The following is a 21,734-nucleotide window of genomic DNA, read 5'->3' on the forward strand; positions in this document are numbered from 1 at the left end:
TCTCCTCAACTAACGGGCTGTGTTGATTTTACTTACGCTGCTTTGTTCCTGGAGCCAAGGACAGTACCATGGCAGCTGGTGATTCTCCCCACCATGATTATTGACACAGGAGTGCCCCGGGTACCTCTTACACACAATGCAGGATTCTTCAGCCTGTTTTCCTGGTCTTACGCTTTCCAATCTTGAGGGGTCACGAAAGCAACAGTTAATTGTCGAAAAGGTCAAGAGAACCTTCCTCTTTGCGATCCCCTTCTGTTTTGCCATCTTTCTTCTCTAGTCTTGGAACTGCTGTTTCCTCATGTGCTTTGCCTTGCTCAGAGTGTGCTCCCGTGCTCCGCCTTTTATCCATGTGGGGAAGCTTAATGGAAGTCAGGTGTGTGTGTTGGTCAGTAATTGCCTGACCTTGCCTGACCATTGTATTTGGACACATCAGGTATACGGCTCGGGTATTAGTCCATTTTCTCTAATAGCGGACTGTCCGTGAGAAAGTGTTTGTGTTGTAAAGGGGGCAGGGGTAGAGTTGCTAAATATCCTACTTGGTAGGATGGGGTAAAGGTGTTATAGGGAAGGACATACTGCAGCTCACCATCTGGTGTCCCACTTCCACACCCCGAAGACCCCTCAACCAGGTGATCCTCCCACACTGGTCCACCCCCAGGAACTGGCTCCAAAAGTGATGGCTGTGTCCTGGCCACCTGGATGACAGATCTCCGCGGACTAGTGGTTGAGACCCATCCTGGTTTCTCACACTGGGTACTCAACTGTGGTTGAGAGAAGCATGGTGTGATGTGCAATGGCATCGGTTCATGTGTATGTGCAATTTAGGTTGTGTGTCTCGACTTGCCAAGAAACCATGTCTCGCTGCACTGTCTGGCCTCAAACTGTCGCTGGATGTTGCTCACGAGTGTAGCTCCAGGGAAGTTAGCAGTCACATCTCACTCCATTTGTGCATTCATCGAATTCCAGTATCTCCTGTTGCTGGACAGGTGTTCTGTGGCTGCCGGAAGTATGAGGGCGACTTGGGTGCAATCAATAGCACTTCACAAGTCATGAGCACATGGATGTCATAAAATGCTCTCACTATTCCTGCCATCATGTGGCATGGCTCTATGAAGCTTGGCAGATGCAATGATCAGAATGAGGACCTGGTGGATGACAGGTGACTGTGAGGAGTGGGAGATCCCTGCTATGATACAACTGGTCCTCTGTAAGGATGCCACTATTGGATGTAAGGCCTTTCCCTGTATTATAAGTGAGCTAAGGATACCCTTCCCACTGCCTTGGCATCTAAATGGCCTCTTATTCTGTCCACTCAAATAAGAAAATGCCCCTCCTATAACTACTTTCCCTCCTCTGACCTTTGTAGTTTATTGTAAATTATTTGTTCACTTTTTATTCTGCAACTTGTACCCGTGAGTGATTGGAGCAAATTGTGATGGCCATTTATTGGAGCAAATCATGTGCTCAACTTTTGAGAGTAATAGTTGGATTTGTTTTGGCAGATTAGCATGCTTTCCACCCATTCTGCGCCTATTCTGCACTCATTTGCACATGTTCTGTGCAGTTGCACATCTCACAGTGGTGCATTACTGAGAATAGTGCACGTATTTCTCTTGGTAATTTCTCCCACGTTTATTATGTATTCATCATAGATGGCTTCAAGAACAGAACAACTCTCGAAGGCAGTTCAAGGGATTTTATTGAAATGTTTGGGCAGGGGCTCCACAAGGACCGTCCCTCTCTCCCTCATTTCCCCTTGGTGGTTCCTTCCCTAACCCAGGTGCCCCTTAACCCCAAGATGGCTATGGTCACCAGAGATCAGTAAACCCTACTGTCTAACAACTGCTGGCTGGTTGTGATGTCCTAAGGGTGAATGCCCTTTCTCTCTCTCCCTCTGGGAACATTCCAGGTGAACCCTAACCTAAGTCCAAAATATAGTAGTACAAGAAGAGGTGATGTTCAAGCACCCTGGTCTCACTTGGTCTTCTCCTTCCATGCCCTTGTACTCTTGGCCATGATGGCATATCCTTCCTTCTACCCTCTTCCCTTTTCTTCCTCTCCCTCATTGTTCTAGTTCTCGCTCTTGTCTTCTGCCCATCTGATGGTCTTTCTTCTCTTTTCCTCTGATGTCTACTATTACTCTCCCCTCTTCCCACTAATGCTCTCCCCTCTCCTCATAAGCACTCTCCCCTCTCCACAATGCTACTCACCACTGCCACATTACTATTCTTCCCTCTCTTCACTGATACTCTGCCCTCTCCACACTATTTCTTTAGCCTCTCCCTCTAATTACCCTGTATTACTCCTATTTTCCCCTCCATTAATTCCCCCCTTTAGCTTGTTTCCAGAGCCAACCACTGGCTTCTTTCTCCTTTGAGTTTGGGTTACATGCAAGCACACATACCAGGTTGTTCTTGCCTGAGGGTCTGCCGCCATTTGGAAATGGTGGTCCAGTAAATATATTGTCAATTTTAGAGTTTGTTTGCTTATTGGCATTGGATGGTGGCGGCTTGTGCAAGACATATATCATTCCACAGTTTATGACAGGATTATCTGGAGCATTGGGATTGCCGGTTTAATACAGAGGCCGCTCCCCGGTCTGTCTGCATGTACAGCTAACTTTACAGTTCATGCTGTGTAGATCGTTTCATCTACCGGTCTGACGTGTGAGTAGCTCTGTGGTCTCGTAATTCTTCGCCCGTTTCTCTCTCTTTCACACTCTCGGTCGGGCTGCTCACTCCCTCCCCCAAAACCAGGTCCTCGGGAAGATGTAGTTTTGTGGAAAAAACTGAAAAACAGTGACCAGTGATGTGCTCTGCAGGTGTGGGGCAAGAAAGGGTGGTACTTCATTTAAACATGCAGGTTCAGGTAGAAGGGAAAGATACTGGGGCCCTACCAACTCCAACCACCAGCTGTGGAGCAGGACTGGTGTTGTAAAGACCCTGGTAGGCTCCCTATCCCAGTTTGATAGTGGCATCCAGCCCCTCTTGACAGGGTTACACCCCTGACCCTGTTACACACCTCCACCCCTTTTCCCACGTCATCTTCCTGCCATGGGTAGCTAAATACCTGAGGGCACCAGGAAAGAGAATCCACATTGGACTTCTTAGAGAAGGTCCAATGTTCACCTTTGAATGAATATGCCTGGAGTGCCAAGAACCACCTCAGGGTGCCAGAGTTGGTGTATTTGTTTGAGGCCACACACACCAATGGGGCAGGCTTGTAACAAGTTTAAATTGGTGGCCTTTTAGATAATAACTGAGACCATATATTACCCACTTTATTACCAGACTTTCTAACCCCACCACAAGATAGTTTTTGTCTTGAAGGAAGAGTTGTATGCTGATGATTTATATTGGCTTCTCTTCCCCATCATGGATCTGAGACATGGCTGGTCCCAGCCCAAGAGCGGAGGCATCAGGTGGTAGCTTGCATTAATTTGAGAAGTCTGGCACGGCCGATAATGACATTTTTTGCAGAGGATGTTCTTTCGGTTATCAAAAGCTATTTGGGCCTTATACACTCAGTGTAAGAAGTTGAGATAGATCTTGGCCAGTTTGATGGTTTAGGGGGCGGCCAAGCCTGAACATTAGAAATAAATCTCTGATAATATCTTACTAGCAACAGAAAAGTTTGTAAAAATGTTCTTGCTAAGGGCGGTTGGACATTTATGGACCACTTCCACCTCGGTGTGCTGGGGCAATGCAAGTGCATTCCTCACTTTAAATCCAAGGTATTTAGCAGATGACTGGGCCAGGTAACATTTGGTTGGATTGGCAATGAGGTGGGCTTTTTGCAGTTGATCACAGGATGCTGTTAAATGTCTCAAGAGCTATACACAGCAATGTTGTCGAAGCTTCGACAGGGGATCAAGATATGGTCCTTCAACCATTACAAAGTAGTGGATACCCCATGGAGACCAACAAGAGCACAGTGAATCAAAAGTGGTCTTTTGGTGTAAACAAGCAGGTCTTTCATTAGGCATATTTGGCCTGTAGTATCTGCCTGTATTTGGCCTGTAGGAATATTTGGCCTGTGGTATCCCTTAGTAAGGTCCAGGGTTGAAATGAACGTTGCCACTCAGAGGGTTTCCCGCAATTTGTCTATTCTGGGCATGAAGAACACATTGAACTTGGGTATTTCATTTAGTTTCTGAAAGTGGAAATTAAACCTCCTGGTATTGCTAGACTTTGGCACCAGGACAATCGGGAAGGACCACTCACCGTGGAACCTTTCAAAAACACCTAGGTCCATCATTTTCTTCACTTCTTCCATTAATATTATTGTTCATATCTTTTGACAGCCAATATGGTTTCAGTCTAATGACTCTTCCGGTGGTGTTTGCATTTTGTGCACCACCCCTCACACTCTTCCCAGCTTCAGAGAGAACACATACAGGTGTCTGCCTACTCTGTCAATTCTTGATGGTTAGATGTAGGTAGATCTGGTGACATGAACTTGAGCTGGTAAGAGAGCCTTGAGGGTATTGTTTACGTAGAGAGCTTGGAGCTCTAGTTGGCTGTTCTTTCATCCGGCTTTCAGCTTATTACATGATAGAGCTGTGATAGTTTCCTTAATTCCACTTGCTGCAATCTGTAGTTGATGCCAGACACAACTTCTGTGATAGCATATGACACATGCCACTTGGCCATTAGCTTGTTCTGAGTCATGCGAAGTAGGACCATTACTTTGTCCCTGACTTGAAAGGTGAGTACCATGGTGTCTTTGTTGTGTTGGGAGGGACTCCCAGGTATGTCAAAGTATGGGTGGGTGTCCGCCGACTTGGAGGGCCCAAAACCCTCCCCAGAACAAACAGAGACCTCAGCCAAAGGCAAGTACAAACTTCGGTGTATTACAAATAAAACCAACAGGGATCATCCTTTTTCCTGTAGGGGCATCTGTGTGAACCCTACCTCACCATTAACGCTTCTAGTCAGTCTGACCTGGCTGTCCACTTCTCTAATGTCAATGTATACGTCTATTGGTTCTGTTATGGGTATTCGAACACTGTCATCTTGCTCCCCCAGTAGCCTTTCTCTTGAGCATGCTATAGCTGTCCCCCCCTTCCTTCATCCTGGCAGGTCTCTGAGTCTCTCTATGTATGGTACTAGGTCATCAATGTTAGTTAACTCATCCACTGACCATGATGTGCACTCGTCTTTGCCACCTCCTGTTCCCCCTGCACCGGTCCCTCTCTCCCATGTCACCCTGTTGTCTGTCCCTGTCCCCATTGATGGAGACTTACGTAGCTCCCCCCTCTTTTCCCCACTGTTTCATCCCGAGCCCATGTCGCTGCAAAAGTCATCTATGAAGTTCAGCCTTCTAGTTGTCGTGTTCGTGTTGGGTTTCATGGTAATGTCAATATCCCGCAAGTTGTATCTTCTTCTTCCACCCCCCAGACTGCTAAACCTGCTCCATCTGACACTGTGGCAGTCCTGCACTGTGTGGTCATACTGTCTGGCTCTGCTCGTCCACCCACTCCAACTCTGTCATTTCCCTGATCCATTGTCCATTGTGTCTTTATGTCCCTTATTGCTTGCTCGTCCTCCTCCTTGTATGCGCGTTCCCTTGCCAGGTTCTCCACCTGCAACTTTCTTTGTTCCCTCTCAATCAACTTGTGTTTTTCCTGCACCGCTGCCTCCCTCAGTTTCTTGATCTCCTCTAGTTCTCTTATCCTCCTGTCCCGCTGTTCCTGTCCTCTCTCTTCCTCTCTCTGCACTCCCTTTCTATCCTCTCTTCTCTTTGCATCTGCACATGCTCTTTTTCTTCCTCTTTTCTCCTCTCCCTGTCGTCTCTCTCTAAACTATCTTCTCGTTCCTTCGCCTTCTTATCCATTTCCTCCATAATCTCATCCCAATCCATAGCTTTGCTGCTTCCCCTCAAGCCTTCCATTGCCTTGGTTGCCCTCTCTGTCTCCCCATCTGTCTTCCCTTCCAACTTCAGGAGGATCTGTCCCCCTATCCATTTGTTCATGGCTATGCTTCGTAGCCCCTTCTTTGCACCCTTCTGCGCTTCGCTGCTCGCTCCTCTCTTGGTGGTCGGCTGACCTGCGCCTCTCTGCCCCTCTTCCCTAGTATGTGGTGGTGGTTTATATGTCGGATTTGAATACCCCTCTGCTGCTCTTATTTCTCATAATGGGTACATCCCCTGCTCATCGTCTGTGTCATCAAAGACCTTGCTTGGAGGGACATGTGGGGGAGCGGAGGGAGGGGTCGCGGGCCCCTGCACTTCCTGCTGACTCAGCATCCACTGACGCCTCGCTGTGTCCCCCTCACCCTCTTGGAACATCCTCCAGATCTCAAATTTAGCCCCTCTGTGCCTTTTGAACATTCTATGCTATATTTGCATATTTTATCCTTAGAGGGTGCAAACATCTTAGACAGGTGCTGGAGGGGCGTGCCACTCCCGCATTTCCCTTGATACATTGCTCTTGCGTTTACCTCACCTCAAATTTAGGGTTTTGATAGTCCGCTGTTAAGGAAGGAACACAATGCAATCACAATTTTGTTAATTTACTACGAGCCTCTCTGGCTCCACAACCTGTCAGGCGTTGTCACATCCCAGGTAAATTGGAGACTACCATGGCGTTTGTCCGAGCGCTCCCCGACACGCAGAACCCTTTGAGACTACAATTCCCACAACTCCCGCTATTTGTAGTCACGTGACACGCGCACTACTTTGTTGTGTTTCCTTCATTGTGGACCGTATTTAAATGCCGGCTATTCGGAGATCGGGTGCTCCTAAACTGTTGTTAGTTACGAGCTTCTGTTCCCGGACTCCTGTTTAATTCTTGACTACCCGGCGCTCGAATCAAGTTGTTGTCTCTGCCTTGCCCTTGTCTGCCTCCCGACGCCTGCCTCCCTCGATTGTCTCCCTTGGATTATATGAACCCGTCTTACTCATTATTGACCTCCCATTTCTGAATCCTTAAGTTTTGGTGACCTGATAATCCGAACATTTCTGTAAGGGAACTAGCGTGAGGTTAACGCTCGCTTCCCTGGTCATTTCATTTCTTTTTCTTGTCCGCTACTTTACTTTGAACACTCTTGGAACGCTTTGCTGCCTTACACAGAACACTTTTGGAACACTTTGCTGCCTTATCATAGGATTGCTTTGAACACCTTTTTGGGATGCTCTGCTGCTTTAACTCTGGATTGCTTTGAACACTTTTTGGGACGCTCTGCTGCTTTAACTCTGGATTGCTTTGAACACCTTTTGGGACACTTTGCTGTTTTTTGAACATTGGATTGCTCCTGGGCACATTTTGGATGCTTTTCTGCTTTAACCTTGGCGTTCCTAGGATACGGGCACACCTTCCCTTCACCATACATCCTCCTTGTCTCTGCATTTCGATACTAGTAGGTTACTGGTATATTGTCTCTACGGAGCAGGTAAGAGTGGGTAATTGTGGGCGGTGTTGGCTGTTTGTTTTCCGGCACTACTTGGCTGCATTTCCTGAACAATTGTTTTGTTCTTTGTCCCTCTAGCTCTGACGATTCTGCTCCTACCTTTTCACTCAAGCCCCCGGCCTGCCAGGTGTATTGATCCCTGTAGGCTGAGCTCTTGGGGGGGAAGTCTTTGGCACATCACCATAAAGATTTCATATTCCCTGAGTGAAGGTAACTTCCCCAAAAGAGTGGGGAGGTATTATCTGCAACAACCAGAAAACAATCCCTGAGTTGTGACAGGCGTGCTCCACACACTGCCCATCCTCACAATCGCAGCCTCCTCAGGCATGCCTACACTCTTGCGCATGCAACTTCCGCGCATCGCCACTGGTCCACCTCGTCTGCCAATCTCAATTTTTCCAATGCTAGCTCCTCATTGTCTCATGCTCTCAGTTCCCTATGCACAAGCCTATGGGTGACGTCACCAATTTACTAATCACATAGTGCTGAGAAGTCAAATACTGCGCACACAAAGTTACAGCCTGTTACCCCAAAATACACACAGCCCCAATGCAAACCCTACAGCTGTCTTCTTGCTTCCTAGCAGAGTATTCCAATTTTCTCTTGAGTTTGATCTGTACCTGCTGCGTCGCCTAGCAAATAATACGCCTCCTTGAGACTTAATCAGTCGAATCTCAACTTCCACAATCTAGGTTAGCTCCCTTGCTAAACCTTACGGGGATACCTTCATCTATGATCCGAGCTAAAACACCCAACCCACAGGAAACCACTATTTACATACTTCTGTCACCCATGCCTTCGAGTCAATAGTCTACCAGACCCGTTTACCTCTAAACTCAAATGTGCCCTAACCACATATAATGATGTCTACCTCCGCTCCTGTCCTTACTAAGTTTAACGATGCTAAACAGTACTTTGACAATACTTGAGAATATTTAACAATCCTTTACAATGCTCAATAACCTCCCCCACAGCCCCAGTTGCTGTGTGGCTGGGTCAATACTTACACTGTGTGGTCTGCTGATACTGCTCGGCTGCTGCGCTCCCCAAAGCTGCCCCTTCCTGGTCTGCTGGACGCCTCATGCATTTTGGGCTGGCTATTCCTCAGGCTGGCTCCTGACGGCCTTTCCATGGGCAATCTTCTCGAAAGACGCAAGGGGTCCTGAAGCCTCTCAGGTTCTGCAGCAGAGGAGCCGGCTTCATGAAGGGCTGGCGCAGTCAACCATCAACTCTCTACCAACTTGTTGGGAGGAACTCCCAGGTATGCCAGAGTATGGCTGAGGGTCGGCCGAGTTCCAGGGCCCAAAACCCTCCCCAGAATGAACGTAGGACTCAGCCAATGGCAAATATAAACTGTGGTTTATTACAAATAAAACCAACAGGGATCAATACAGGGAAACAGAAAATCTCTGCTACATGGTGTGGTGTGCGGCATAGTTTGGTGTGACTCTGGTGTCATCACTTGGCCCCTTCCCCAAAAAACCTATCAGCATGAGGAATTGGGTACTGAGTGTATTACTACCTATAGGAAACCCTATAGGTGTTATTCTACTGGTCATTGCATATAAGGTGGCTGGCCTGTCCCATCCCCAAGAAACTATCTATCACATTGTTGCAGAGTAGAGGACTTACCATTGGTTCATGCCCCTTGCCATCCACCCCAGGGTTTCTAATCTGTGATTGGTCAGAGCTGATCTCTCCAGGCATGGGACTCGATTGAGTTCTCAACTCGCTGTGCCCCTCTTCAAGGTGATATGAATGATTATGTTTCCATTATGTAACTTGTGCGTACCACCTTTGCCTATGAGAATGAGCTCCTCACATTGCAACACTTATTGCAGTCTGTGTCTGGCTTCCTGGGATCGGCTCCCCTTTCCCATCACGGATGACTGTTCATTGTGTTGTTTGGCTGTACCACCTGTTTAGGGACTACAAAATCAAGGTCTTCAGCTTGCAATTATGAGGATTTATTCATTTTCTCTTCAGCTGGTCCCCTTGTTGTCTGAGATTGGAATGTGTCTGTGTATCTCTGACCTTGGCTATGAGTCTGCTTCATGCTCCATGCCGCCTAAATCAACTATGCTCGTCTCATGCTCAGTGAATTGAGGCCTGCTGTAATTTTCTTAACCTTTATAATGTGGTTTCTACATTGTCCATGTTATGCTAGGTTCTTCATATGTTAGTCACACTTGGTACGACCAGGCTCCATATATATCCCTGTAGTCACATAGGGTTATTCGCATTAAGCATCTGCAAGCTTGCTCATGGTCTCTTGTGTCTTGTGATTCTGCATTACTGCATTTGGCTAATGAAAAAATAATAAAAGCAATCACGGTATGTATATGTATCTGTCCTTTAGCTATTGAACTGTGCACTTATGTTCTGTATGTATACAAGTGTGCGTTTGTGTGATGCAGTGCAGGACTACGAGTGTGCTTCATGTCTAACGCTGCTACATTGTGGTATCCCTAAGAATGTCAGTACCATGGCTCCCTGGTGTTTAGTCCAGGCTGTCCATACAGGTTTCCCTGTCCATGATCTCTGGTTCTTCCCCTACACATGTAAACACTTGCATTGTATTGCATCTGTATGGCTGGCTGAGAGGATACCTTTCAGTGTACTTGCCAATCATTGGTGCACTCGGGATTCATCCGAAATAAGATGGGTGGCTGTGAGCATTTCTGGCCTTTCATCTCGAAATGAATCTGTGGGTGAGGAGGGGCATCTTCGGGACCCTCTTCTCAGTTGTATGCTTTCTCTTGGTGGGCTTGGGTTGCTTGAAGATGAGGCTTGATCAAGCTTCATACCTTTTCTATGCACTCGCTGGTGTTCTGTACCATTCGATGAGCACTCGTCTTTTGACTTCCAGGTCCTTCTAATGCTTCGCGCATAATGACCAACTTATCTCAGGTTCCAGCCGTACACCAGCTCAAAAGGGGTGAGCCATGTGGAGGATTGGGACAGCTTGCTCAGAGCAAAAAACTGTCAAAACTGTCCAGGGGATTAAGTCGACCCAGTTCTTTCAATCTTGCAGTGAAGAACCTTCTCAGGATACACTTCAGTCTAGTGAAACCTCTCCAAAAGTCTATTGGTCTGAGGATGGTACACTGACGTTCTGGGGATCTTAAAGTTCATGAGGTCTTTCTTCTCACTCATCGGCTCAGACATGAAAATGCTGCCATGGTCAGTGAGTATTTCTGTTGGGAAGCCAATTTAGGAGAAGAATGGTATGAGCACCTAGAGAACAGCCTTGGTGTTGTTGCTGCTCAAGGAAAAGGCCTCTGGATACCTTGTTGAATAATGCATTGTCAGGAGGATGTACTTGTTTCCTGCCCATGTAAAACTCCAAGCCAGTGGAATCTGATGAGGATGGTTTCCTTCATCTTCTGCAGACCGAGTTGCCTGGCCACCCACTTGGTGCAGGAGCCCAATCCTGTTGAAGAAATGGCTGTACTCCAGAACTCTGCTCTAAGTTTCGGAGACTAAATTCTTACAGGCTTGTTCCAGATGTAGTTGTGTAGAAAGAAACAGAACAAGAGTGGCCAGCAATATTCTCCACAGGTATGGGGCACAAAACAGTGGTACTTAGTTCAGACATGTAGGAACAGGTAGAAGGACAGATATTGTGGCCCTCCCAACACCCACACTCTCTCTCTGGGCAGAATGTCTCTAGTAAGGACCCCTGTAGGCATCTCCCCAGGTTGAGATGAGTGCCTATCCCCCCTCCTGATAGGGTCAGATCCCTGTCATACATCATAGGGAGGATAGCTCGGGAGAATAGCTCAGGGAGCAACATACCTTGGAAGCAAGACGACACGGAGCAACACAGGTTCGATCTCCGGTACGTGCTTAAAAGCCTCTGGGTATTAAGCACGTTATAAATAACCTATCATATCATAGATATGCACGCAAAAAAGGTTTTGAGAATCTTCCCCAATGTGCGCATTTCAGGGTATGAAGTTAAGGACAATGATTGTGTTCCATTCAAGTAGGCATGGCATGATACAAACCTCTACGATATAATCTAGGATGCTGAAGTGTGTGATCATATTATGTATATGTGTTTGGAATTTTGAAGTATAAATATAATACATGAAAATTAAAACCTCATGTAAATAACTTTCAAAATGTAAAAGGGGCATTGGACTTGGCATTGGCTCAGTGAAGCTTTAGGCTCCTCGATTGTCCTTGCTCTGCCCATGGCTATAACATCCTCTTACAGGACAGAGCGGATACTGTTTCAACACTCCTCCAATATGGAGGCGCTGCTTATACGCGTGTGCATTTCTCCTTCCTGTACCCTTGACATTCTTTTAGTTTATCGTACCCCGGTCTCGACCCGGGTTTTATCCTGTCATTCACTGAAGAACTCACAGACCTTAGTTGCAACCTGACTTACTCATGGTGTTGGGAGATCTTAATCTTCATCCTAACAATATTAAAGATCTTCAGGCGGATCATCTGGTGGCTGCCATGTCGGATTGTTGTCTATTTCAGCATGTCAGTGGCTGTACTCATAGATTGGCCAATACACTTAAACTGATATTGGTCCCTCAAGCCCTGGTTACAGTATGACCGGCGATTCCAATTCTGTGGTGGGATCATTTCATTGTTCTTTTTTATACTGCCGATCCTGATCCTCTTGCCCCTTCCCTCCCTCATCCCCCGTTTAGGCACTGGCATAAGGTCTCCAGCTCCCTTTTTTCCCTCAATACTGCCAACGCGTTTTCCTCTGTGGCTGTTCCTTACTTGGCCATGCTTTCCACCACTCTTATCAATACGGCTAATCGCTTAGCCCTTTTGAAACATTGTAAAACTCAGGGTCTTCCGTCTGAACCCTTGTTTTCTAACAAGCTTGCAAGCCTTTGGGTGGAGCGTCGCCAAGCCGAGTGAAAATGGCGCTCAGGCTACTGCCCTCTTACTCAGGCAGTTTTTTGGAGGGCCTATCAATGTGCTATTATCAAAGCCAAGGGTGGCTACTTTGCTTACCATATTGAAGCCGCTATCAATTCCCCCAAGTAATTGTTTCATACGGTCCAGGCCCTATCGCCCTATACTGTCATCAATAGAGTAACGCCCTCCTTAGGGCTGTGTAACACTCTGTCCATCTTTTTTAAAGAAAAGATTAACACTATTAGGAAAAAGACTGAAGTATCGGGGCTGCTTTTTCTGGCTCGCCTAGAACCTTATCTTCCTTATCATTGGTAGGGGTGTGGTCGGAGTTTCCCATGTTCTTGGATGGCGACATTATTTCAGCCACTCCTGGCCTTAAATCCATCACCCCGGCAGATCCGATTCTATTGGTTGTACTTTAGGAGATTATCACAGGGGTTGCTCAGCATGTGACCACAGCTATGAATCTTTCTTTGTCTTTGGGTTACATTGCAGATTCGCTTAAACATGCTTTGGTGAAAGCTAATCTTGATCCTCTACCTCCATCAAATTTCCATCCCATTTCTTTGTTGTCCTTCCCCATGAAAGTTCTAGACGCCATGGTCACCCCCCACCTCTGTTCTTTTTCTGGAGGATTCTGCGGTCCGGGACACTGCGCAATCGGGGTTCAGGCTGGGCAGAGGCACAGAGTCTGTTTTAACTTCTGTACTGGATGACTGAGTCCAGCTCACGGACCAAGGGGTCGTAGGAGCGCTCATTCTTTTCAATCTACCCACAGCATTTGATACTATTGATCATAACATCTTGATCTACAGATTCAGCTTTGGGGATCAGGGGTCGGGTACTGGACTGGTTCCGAGCCTTCCTTCTGCATCGCTCTCAGTCTCTCTCTTTGCTTTCTTGCACATCTTCTCCTCTTCCCATCACCTGTGGAGTTCCTCAGGTGTCAGCTCTTTCTCTTTTACTTTTTAATATCTAGATTCGCCCTCTCTTTCAGCTGATTCACTCATTTGGGTTCTTATGCTATTCCTATGCTGACAACACACACATTGTGGTGCATCTTGATCTAGCTTGCTCCACCACGGCGGTTCGATGCCGGTCCTGTCTTCAGGCGATCTATCCCTGGATGGCAACTGGTTCCGTCTGAACTGGGAGAAGACTGAGGTTTTAGTTGTTTGGGCTTTGCCCAATGCCTCCTCTTAGTCCTCTGAGTTCTGGCCCCCGGAAATGGGCTCTTTGCCCGGGCCGTTGTCCACTCTGAAAGATCTGGGGGTCATGTCGTTGGCCTCGCTTTTCATTGCAGATCAGGTCAGCATGGTTTGCAAAGCAGTCCAGTTCAAACTTCGGGTTCTTCATAAAGTCTTTCCTTTTCTTCCTGTTCATCTTCGTCCTCTGGTTGTTTCCTCGCTAGATTCTATGGACTACTGTAACTCCCTCTACTTGTGTCAACACGCTTATCTGCTTCAGCGGCTTCAGATCATTCAAAATTCGGCAGCATGCATGGCTGTAGGAGCCCCCAGCCTTACGTCCACCGCTGCCATACTCAGACAGCTACATTGGCTCCTGGTGGCACTTTGTCTGGTCCACCTGGCCTTTTATGGTAGAGGGCCGGAGTATCTGCAGCTCAGATTTAGGCAATATATACCTGCACGCCCGTTCAGTCTGATGCAACCTGTTTTATTGTGGTTCCTCAGTTTAAGCACCCTCGCTTAGGGGGGTCGGTCCTTTTCGGTGGATGCATCTTCTCTTTGGAACAGTGTGCCTCCATTGCTTGGCGCTCTGGATAATTACCTGCTTTTTCACGAGCACTTAAAACTGTTCTCTTTCCGGCCTAAATGGCGGGTTTGCGGTTTTTTCTTATTTTCTTTCTGCGTCCTCTTAGTCTGATCTCTAGAGCCATGATGCCCTAGCTGGTGATAGTCCGCGGTTTATAAGAATTCATAATATAACGTAAATAACTTTCAAAATATAAAAGGGGCATTGGACTTAATATTGACTCAAAATTATGAAAATTAGAAGCAAATGGAAAGTTAGCTTTGGTACTAGAAGTTGCCTTTTCATCGAGTAAGTAAACAACCTGTGAGTAGTTTCTTTAAAGAGTTAATGCAATATCTACTCTGAAATGCTGAATCGTGGGTGATAGATAGCATCAATCTCCTCCAAATCATCTAATTTGACCCTTTAGCGTTTACACTAACATAAAAACCACCCATCGAGAGGTGAAAGAGCTTTAAAGCAATACTTTTGTATCAATTGTCTCCTGTTGTTTTGGAAGAGTTAGTGCTGCATGCTTCCTGGACCGGGCTGATGGAACGGAAGTATCAACATCATGAGTGCAAGTTACAACTCCAACCATTCTAAATATGGGGGTAGAGAGAATTTTTCAGCTGAACAAAAGTTGAGGGCACGCTCTCCTGTGTTGCCCCTAACATTAAGCCCAGGAACATCTGACTCAGCGTCAAGGAAATGCTTTGCCCTTTGTGCAGGGACAGGATTGAGGATCAGGGATCAGTCACGTGATATGTATCATCTTGAGATGTGGGGCAGCCAAACTACTGTCATGGATGTGTACCAGTGAACCTTTGAGGTAGGATGGAAAGGAGGTACACGGTACAACAGTGAGGTTTTAGCAGCTAAATGTCAGGCGTCGTGGGAAGGGGATTCAAAATATGGGGCTATGAAAGGGGGCAAACACAGGTTGAGCTCCAATACTGAGAATCAACATATATAGTGGGTTAGAGGGAACCGAGCAACGCTATGAAGCAGCGGCAAATGGAGGAGCCCTACTGAATGGCATAACACAAAATGAATGGGCCCACCATGTTGTGGTGGAGGGCCTGAGATCACTGCCACCCAGTGAGGTACAGCGACATTAGGCCACCCTGGAGGGTCCTTGTTAGGAGAGGAAATCTGCTGCACCGTATGGATTGCAGGAGCATCCATTACTCCCCAAGCCATACTACAAGGATGAAAATTAAATGAGCCAGCTTTGGGGAATGGCAGGTGAGGGAACCTTACTACAAGGATATGTGGTGGTCTGAGCCACGTTTCCGGAGGGAGACTGTCAGGAGGAAACATATGTCATTTGGAGTTAGATTAGGTCCGCCTCCCCTACTCTTGTACACAGGCTTTGGAGGTGCATGCTAAACAGGAGGAGGAAATGAGCTGCATAATAGGGATAGAGAGTGGAAGAAAGGTACAGGAACTGGAAGACAGAAGCTAAATTAGAAGTTACAAGCTGATAGCTGATGAGGGAGTAGGGGAATCTCAGGTGTGGGTGTCATAGTATGATGCTAGGTGGGGGATTGACCACACTTTAAGGATGCAGGTAAAAGAGCGATACTAGCGAGAGAGGCAGGGAATGCTCCTTGAGCATGATATGTAAGGAACCGAGACATTAGGAGGAAGGTCTGTCAGAGCAGCCCATCTAGTTCGGTTCAAAGCAAAACCATTCAAAATGACCATTACCGGATTTTGGATTAAACTCCTCTAGCTGTCTGGCACAAAGAGGCAGTGGTATATAGGCCCCCAGAACATGACAGGTGGGTTATACTTCAGTGTGCCAGTAAGGACAGTCTGAAACTGCAGTCAGGCAAGTCCTGGCTTAAGACCAGGTGAATAAGGAACCATTTATGTGGGCAGTCAGAGCTGTGTTATCACATTAGAAGAATGATGGGTGCTTTAAATGTTCATTGAACTATATTGACAGACCTGTTTTGAATGGACTGCAATGTGTTTCAATGGTCAATGACTCAGCAGAGCTGGGACTTCCCTCCACTCATCTGTCCAAATCCCTATGGAGCACTCAAGCCTCTTCTCCCCCCACCTTTGCACTGTGTTTGTTTGTTTGTCAGCTCAGATGGTACCGTTAGGTTGCAAACACTTCTTCCTATTATTTGTTGTTTTCTGATACTTTATACTGAGTTATTTTTTAGACGTCTTTGAACCTGCAAGAGGATGAGGATATTCCCTCCTCTGACCAGATATTACCCTGGAGGGGCACCTGGAATATGGGGATGTGTTAATGAATGAATTAAATTTATTTTATCTAATACCTTGTGTAATTCTGTTACCCAAATTTGTGTGTATATAATTTTTATTCTATTCCCTATTCTTTTCCAGCCATATACTTTTTGTTGAAAATGTATAGTTATTGCACCCTCACCCTGGGTTTGGTAATTAGTACATCCTTTCTGAGCCCCCACTTGCACCTGTCCTTGCTATTCTCCCAAACTCTTGCAAATCTAAACCATGCCTTGGTTTGACATGCCTATCTTGCCCCTTCGATATGATACTGCTGCTGCGTATCCCTGTGCTTTCCACACCCTATTCCAGCGAGCCTGTTCCTGCATCCAGTTATGCTTTCGGCTAGGCCTTGCTGTTGGAAGTCAGGCCTAGGACCAGCAGGGAAGGAAAAGCAGACGTATGGAGTCAGCCGGTGTAATCACAGGGCTCTGAGCAGTAGCAATTAAGACAGATGACGGCTCCAGGAAGCCACAGACAACGGGTTTTATTCTGGCAGGGCAGACGGCTCCTATCAGGAGGGGATTACGTGTCAGCAAATCCAACATTTAACACGTTTGCACGTGTTAAACTTCAACAATTCCAGGGGACGCGTGGCAAGCAAAAATGCATACAGAAAAGAGTATTGCAGTAAAGTGGACTTTTTGCGTTGCCCTGAAATCAAATCTAGACACATGGGTTTGAAAGAAAAGAGGAATTGCAAATAGTTAGGGCAATTATCCACGCTGGAGCTCCAGCTGGATTGATGTAATTGTAGTCTTCCGCCTCTTGCCAATGCCCCAGTGGTCGAAGTGTACGAAAAGAAGTAGTGGATCTATGTTCCCTGCTGGCCTGCTCCAGCTCCCCACAAACCCCATCGCCACGCCCCCTGCCACTTCACAGTGGCCAACCAGGTATGGGTCGCGGGACATTCTTTTTTGTCCAGAGCAGCAGAAAGAGCGAGGACGGCATCTAGGGACGGTAACCTGGGCCTACTAAACACCCAGATTCGTTGAATTACTAAGGCTGGTCTACAAAGCCACCAGCTCTGGGGCACATTGGAACAGACGGCACAGCATCATCCGCCACCCAACATTTTGTCGCTCCACATTGGGGGCAATGACTTGGTGGCAAAAGGTAGAAGGGATTTGACAGAACTTTTGAGAGCGCGCCTCACGAGGATTGGGGGGGAGGTTTTCGGAGCACCAAAGTCATGTGGTCCGAAATGATCACCAGACAAGAATGGAGGGGTGCACTGCGCCATGAGGCAATAGAGGCGGCAAGGAGAAAGGCAAACTCAAGGATGGGGGACTTCTTGAAAAGCAGAGGGATGGGTTGGATATGCCACCCACTCATCACCCTGAAAGTACCGGGTTATTTCGGGGGGGACAGGACTCACCTGTCCCAGGTGGGCACTGCACTCATGACCATGGAATGGAGGTATGCCTTGACAAATGCAGGTTGCACGTAGGGTGGCGGGCAAGCAAGGGCACAAAACAGGGGGGTGGGGGGTGTAGCGGGGGATTTTAGCCCCCCCACCCCTGCCCTCCAGACCCCTCCCCTCCCCCCACCAAGGAGCAGCGGAACAAAGGGGAGCAAGTGGAGGGGCAGGCTATGGAGCGACCTGTTCAGGCAGGGGGAACTCTCTGCTGCCGGCAACCAGCAGAGAGTCTTGGAGAAATCACAGGCAGATCCCTTTAGCAAAGTACTGGCAGGCCCATAGGGGAATGCTCAGCCAACAGCTTTGATCCTACGGCGCCCAAGAGTAACAGACTCGGGAGAGGCCCTGGGGAAAAAAGGGGAGGGTTTAGGGAGCTTGGAAGCCATTCCAACCCCAAAATGCAGGGGGGGGGGTGGAAAGAAAAAAGTGCAAACAAGGTGAAAACAAAGGTCTACAAGGGAAGTTGGGGGGGAGCAAGATGAGGTATGTTGGCACTGGTAGGGTTGCCAAAGAAACAGGGGGGGAGGGATAACGGATGGAAGGATACACAGAGGGGGGTATGGGGGGGTTAAACAATGGGCTCGAGGGGGGACAAGAGGGAACCGGGGGGGGCAGAAGGTCCAAGGAGGTGAAGGGGGCAAGCGCCAGGCTGGGGGGCAAACAGACGGGGGTACTTGGGGAAATTGAGAGAATGACACATCGAGGTCAGTGGGGGCAGGAGTTTCGGGGAGAAGGGATCCCAGGGAAATGTAGGTGCAGAAAAAGGAGGTGGCCGAAAGCAAGAGAAGGGAACCGGGAGAGGGGAGCAGCGAGCCGGAGAAATGGAGGGGAAGGCCTAGGGATTACGGAACTTGACGGAGGGGGGTCTGGGCAAGATCTCTGAGGGTGAGGGTACAGGGAGTACGGAACTTTAGGATAAGCACAGCCCTGTGGGACAGTAAGGCGATATGGGAATACTTGGGGGCTGAAGTTGTGGTTGAAGGAATAGGGTAAGAAGTTAGCCCAAAGGGGACAGGAGCTCAAAGTAGAGTACAAATGTTCACTAGGAAAGCTGGACATCGCACAAGTTCCAAGTAGGTGAAGGGGGGGCAAATGCAAGGCTGGGGGGCAAACAGACAGGGGTACTTGGGGAAATTGAGAGAACGACACATCGAGGTCAGTGGGGGCGGGAGTTTGGGGGAGAAGGGGCAAGATCTCTGAGGAGGGCCTAGGGTGAGGGTACAGGGAGTACAGAACCTTAGGATAAGCACAGCCCTCCGGGACAGTAAGGGGATATGGGAATACTTGGGGGTTGAAGTTGTGGTTGAAGGAATAGGGTAAGAAGTTAGCCCAAAGGGGACGGGAGCTCAGAGTAGAGTAGAAATGTGCACTAGGAAAGCTGGACATTGCAAAAGTGATGTCTGTATAGGTAGTAACGTGATATTTGGGCACCGGAATGGTTGTGTCTGTATAGGTAATAACTGTGATTTTTGGGCACCGGAAAGGTGGTGCATAGGAACTTACGTGATATTTGGGCACCGGAATAGTTGTGTCTGTTTAGCTAGAAACTGGGATAATAGGACACCGGGAAGTGTGTCAGGGTGTTAGAAACAGGTACCTTAGAGCAAGGGGGGAAGTGTTAAGAAATGCAACACAAGCAACGAATCGAATGGCCATGGATAGAGAGAAGCTGGCAGCAAGGGCCAGGCTCAACCGGAAGCGTCCGCCAGAAGCAGACGGTGTGGGGGAGGAGGGAGGCATACCTAGGAAGCCTCACACAGCGTAGAAGAACCTGTGGTGTGGTGAATTCACAGATCGCCTGTAAGATAACTCCTTGACTTTATGCAAATAAGGCTACTGTGGCATTAAGGTTTCCAACTTTAAAATTGTGTTATGTTGTTATTTCCAGTAAATGCATCACTGCCGGGTACAGGTGTGGGGTGTGGCCGGGCATGGGCAGGCCATCCAGGGGCAGGGTGTGGGACGAGGGGGAGGCGCGGCAATGGGATGCCCCCGCTATGGTGGGCGAACACGCTGATGCAGGAGGCATGGTGGGCGCCGCCCTTTAGTGGGGGTTGCCCAGCCAACCTCCTCCCCCTCCTACAAAGGTGGGGGCGGGCCAAAGAAGGGAAGGGCCCGCCCCAGAAAATGGGAGGGACAACACAGGAAGAAGGACTGGGGGCAGGGAACCAAGTGAGAGGGAGGGCCTATAAAAGCCCATACAAACAAGCATCGCTCTCTCTCTCTCGCGGTATCCTGCTTCAAGAGATCGACTTTGGAATTCCCGCCCTCCCGCCCAAATTCCAAAGTTTGCACTAACTTGTCTTGTCTTTTGTATTTCAGGTCGCCCAGCGTAGTTACATTGCGATCCCTTTAGCAAAGTACTGGCAGGCCCATAGGGGAATGCTCAGCCAACAGCTTTGATCCTACGGCGCCCAAGAGTAACAGACTCGGGGGAGGCCCTGGGGAAAAAAGGGGAGGGTTTAGGGAGCTTGGAAGCCATTCCAACCCCAAAATGCAGGGGGGGGGTGGAAAGAAAAAATTGGAAACAAGGTGAAAACAAAGGTCTACAAGGGAAGTTGGGGGGGGGGCAAGATGAGATATGTTGGCACTGGTAGGGTTGCCAAAGAAACAGGGGAGGGGAGGGATAACGGAAGTAAGGATACACAGAGGGGGATATGGGGTGTCAAACAATGGGCTCGAGGGGGGACAAGAGGGAACCAGGGGGGGGCACAAGGTCCAAGGAGGTGAAGGGGGGGCAAATGCAAGGCTGGGGGGCTAACGGACAGGGGTACTTGGGGAAATTGAGAGAACGAAGCCTCACACAGCGTAGAAGAACCTGTGGTCTGGTGAATTCACGGATCGCCTGTAAGATAACTCCTTGACTTTCTGCAAATAAAGCTGCTTTGGCATTAAGATTTCCAACTTTAAAATTGTGTTATGTTGTTATTTCCAGTAAATGCATCACTGCCGGGTACAGGTGGGGGGAGGAGGGTGGCCGGGCAGGGGCAAGCCAGCCAGGGACAGGGTGTGGGAGGAGGGGGAGGTGCGGCAATGGGATGCCCCCGCTAAGAAGTAGTGGAACTATGTTCCCTGCTGGCCTGCTCCAGCTCTCCACAAACTCCATAGACACGCCCTCTGTCACGCGCAATCCAAACGCCCAAACACACCTGCTATTTAAGGGAATGTTGAGTGCAGTACACTGAACGGAAAGTTTCAACTTCTTTCTACACTTTTATTTTAAAATTAAACCATTCTGCAACGGTTTCTTTTTAAAATAAAAGTATAGGAACAGTAAAACAAAAAAAGTTAGAAAAGTAGAGGAGCACCGCTGCCGCCTACTTGCCTACTTCAACCATTGCAATGGCCGCCATGTGTGTTCAGACTCGATGCTCATCAGCGAGTAGCTTTCATTGCAAGTGTGGAATCGTCCCTCAGAGTCACTATTAGCTGCTTACTATTTAATTATTCACAAAATCACTAAGACTTTCATTTGGGTTCATGAAGGCCATAAGAAGATCCAAAACCATACAACAGGAGGGGAGGAGGACGTGGTGCGGGTGCTTGTGGAAACAGGTGGTCTCATGGAGGCTCCATCCTGTGAATCACTTAAAAAAAAAGAACACAGGGGAAGCAAAGGGAGGGGGCCTAACAAAAAACCGAAGCAACCAGGGAAGGAAAGGTACAGAGGGTGCTGAGTGCTGAGGTTATACTCCCCACAATACGACCTAAAGGTGGGGAAGAAAATCAAAAAGAAAAATATATTGCCGAGTATTTCATTTAGTTAAGAAAAAGAAGTAATTGTTCATTAAAACAAATGACAAAAACATCATTGGAAATAAGCCAAAAAATAAAGAAATGGAAATGTCCTTATAACTTGGATTGCAGGCTCCAGGTTTCTCTTTTAACTACAGGTTCCTCAGGAGCAGACACTGTGCAAGGCCTTTCTCGCCGCCACACTGTGTGCTGCCTGCTGTGAGTGGCCAGAGGGGAAGATGCTGCTGTAATGT

Source organism: Ambystoma mexicanum, chromosome 7q (genome assembly GCF_040938575.1).
Source record: "Ambystoma mexicanum isolate Mex_15411 chromosome 7q, UKY_AmexF1_1, whole genome shotgun sequence".
Lineage (NCBI taxonomy): Eukaryota > Metazoa > Chordata > Amphibia > Caudata > Ambystomatidae > Ambystoma > Ambystoma mexicanum.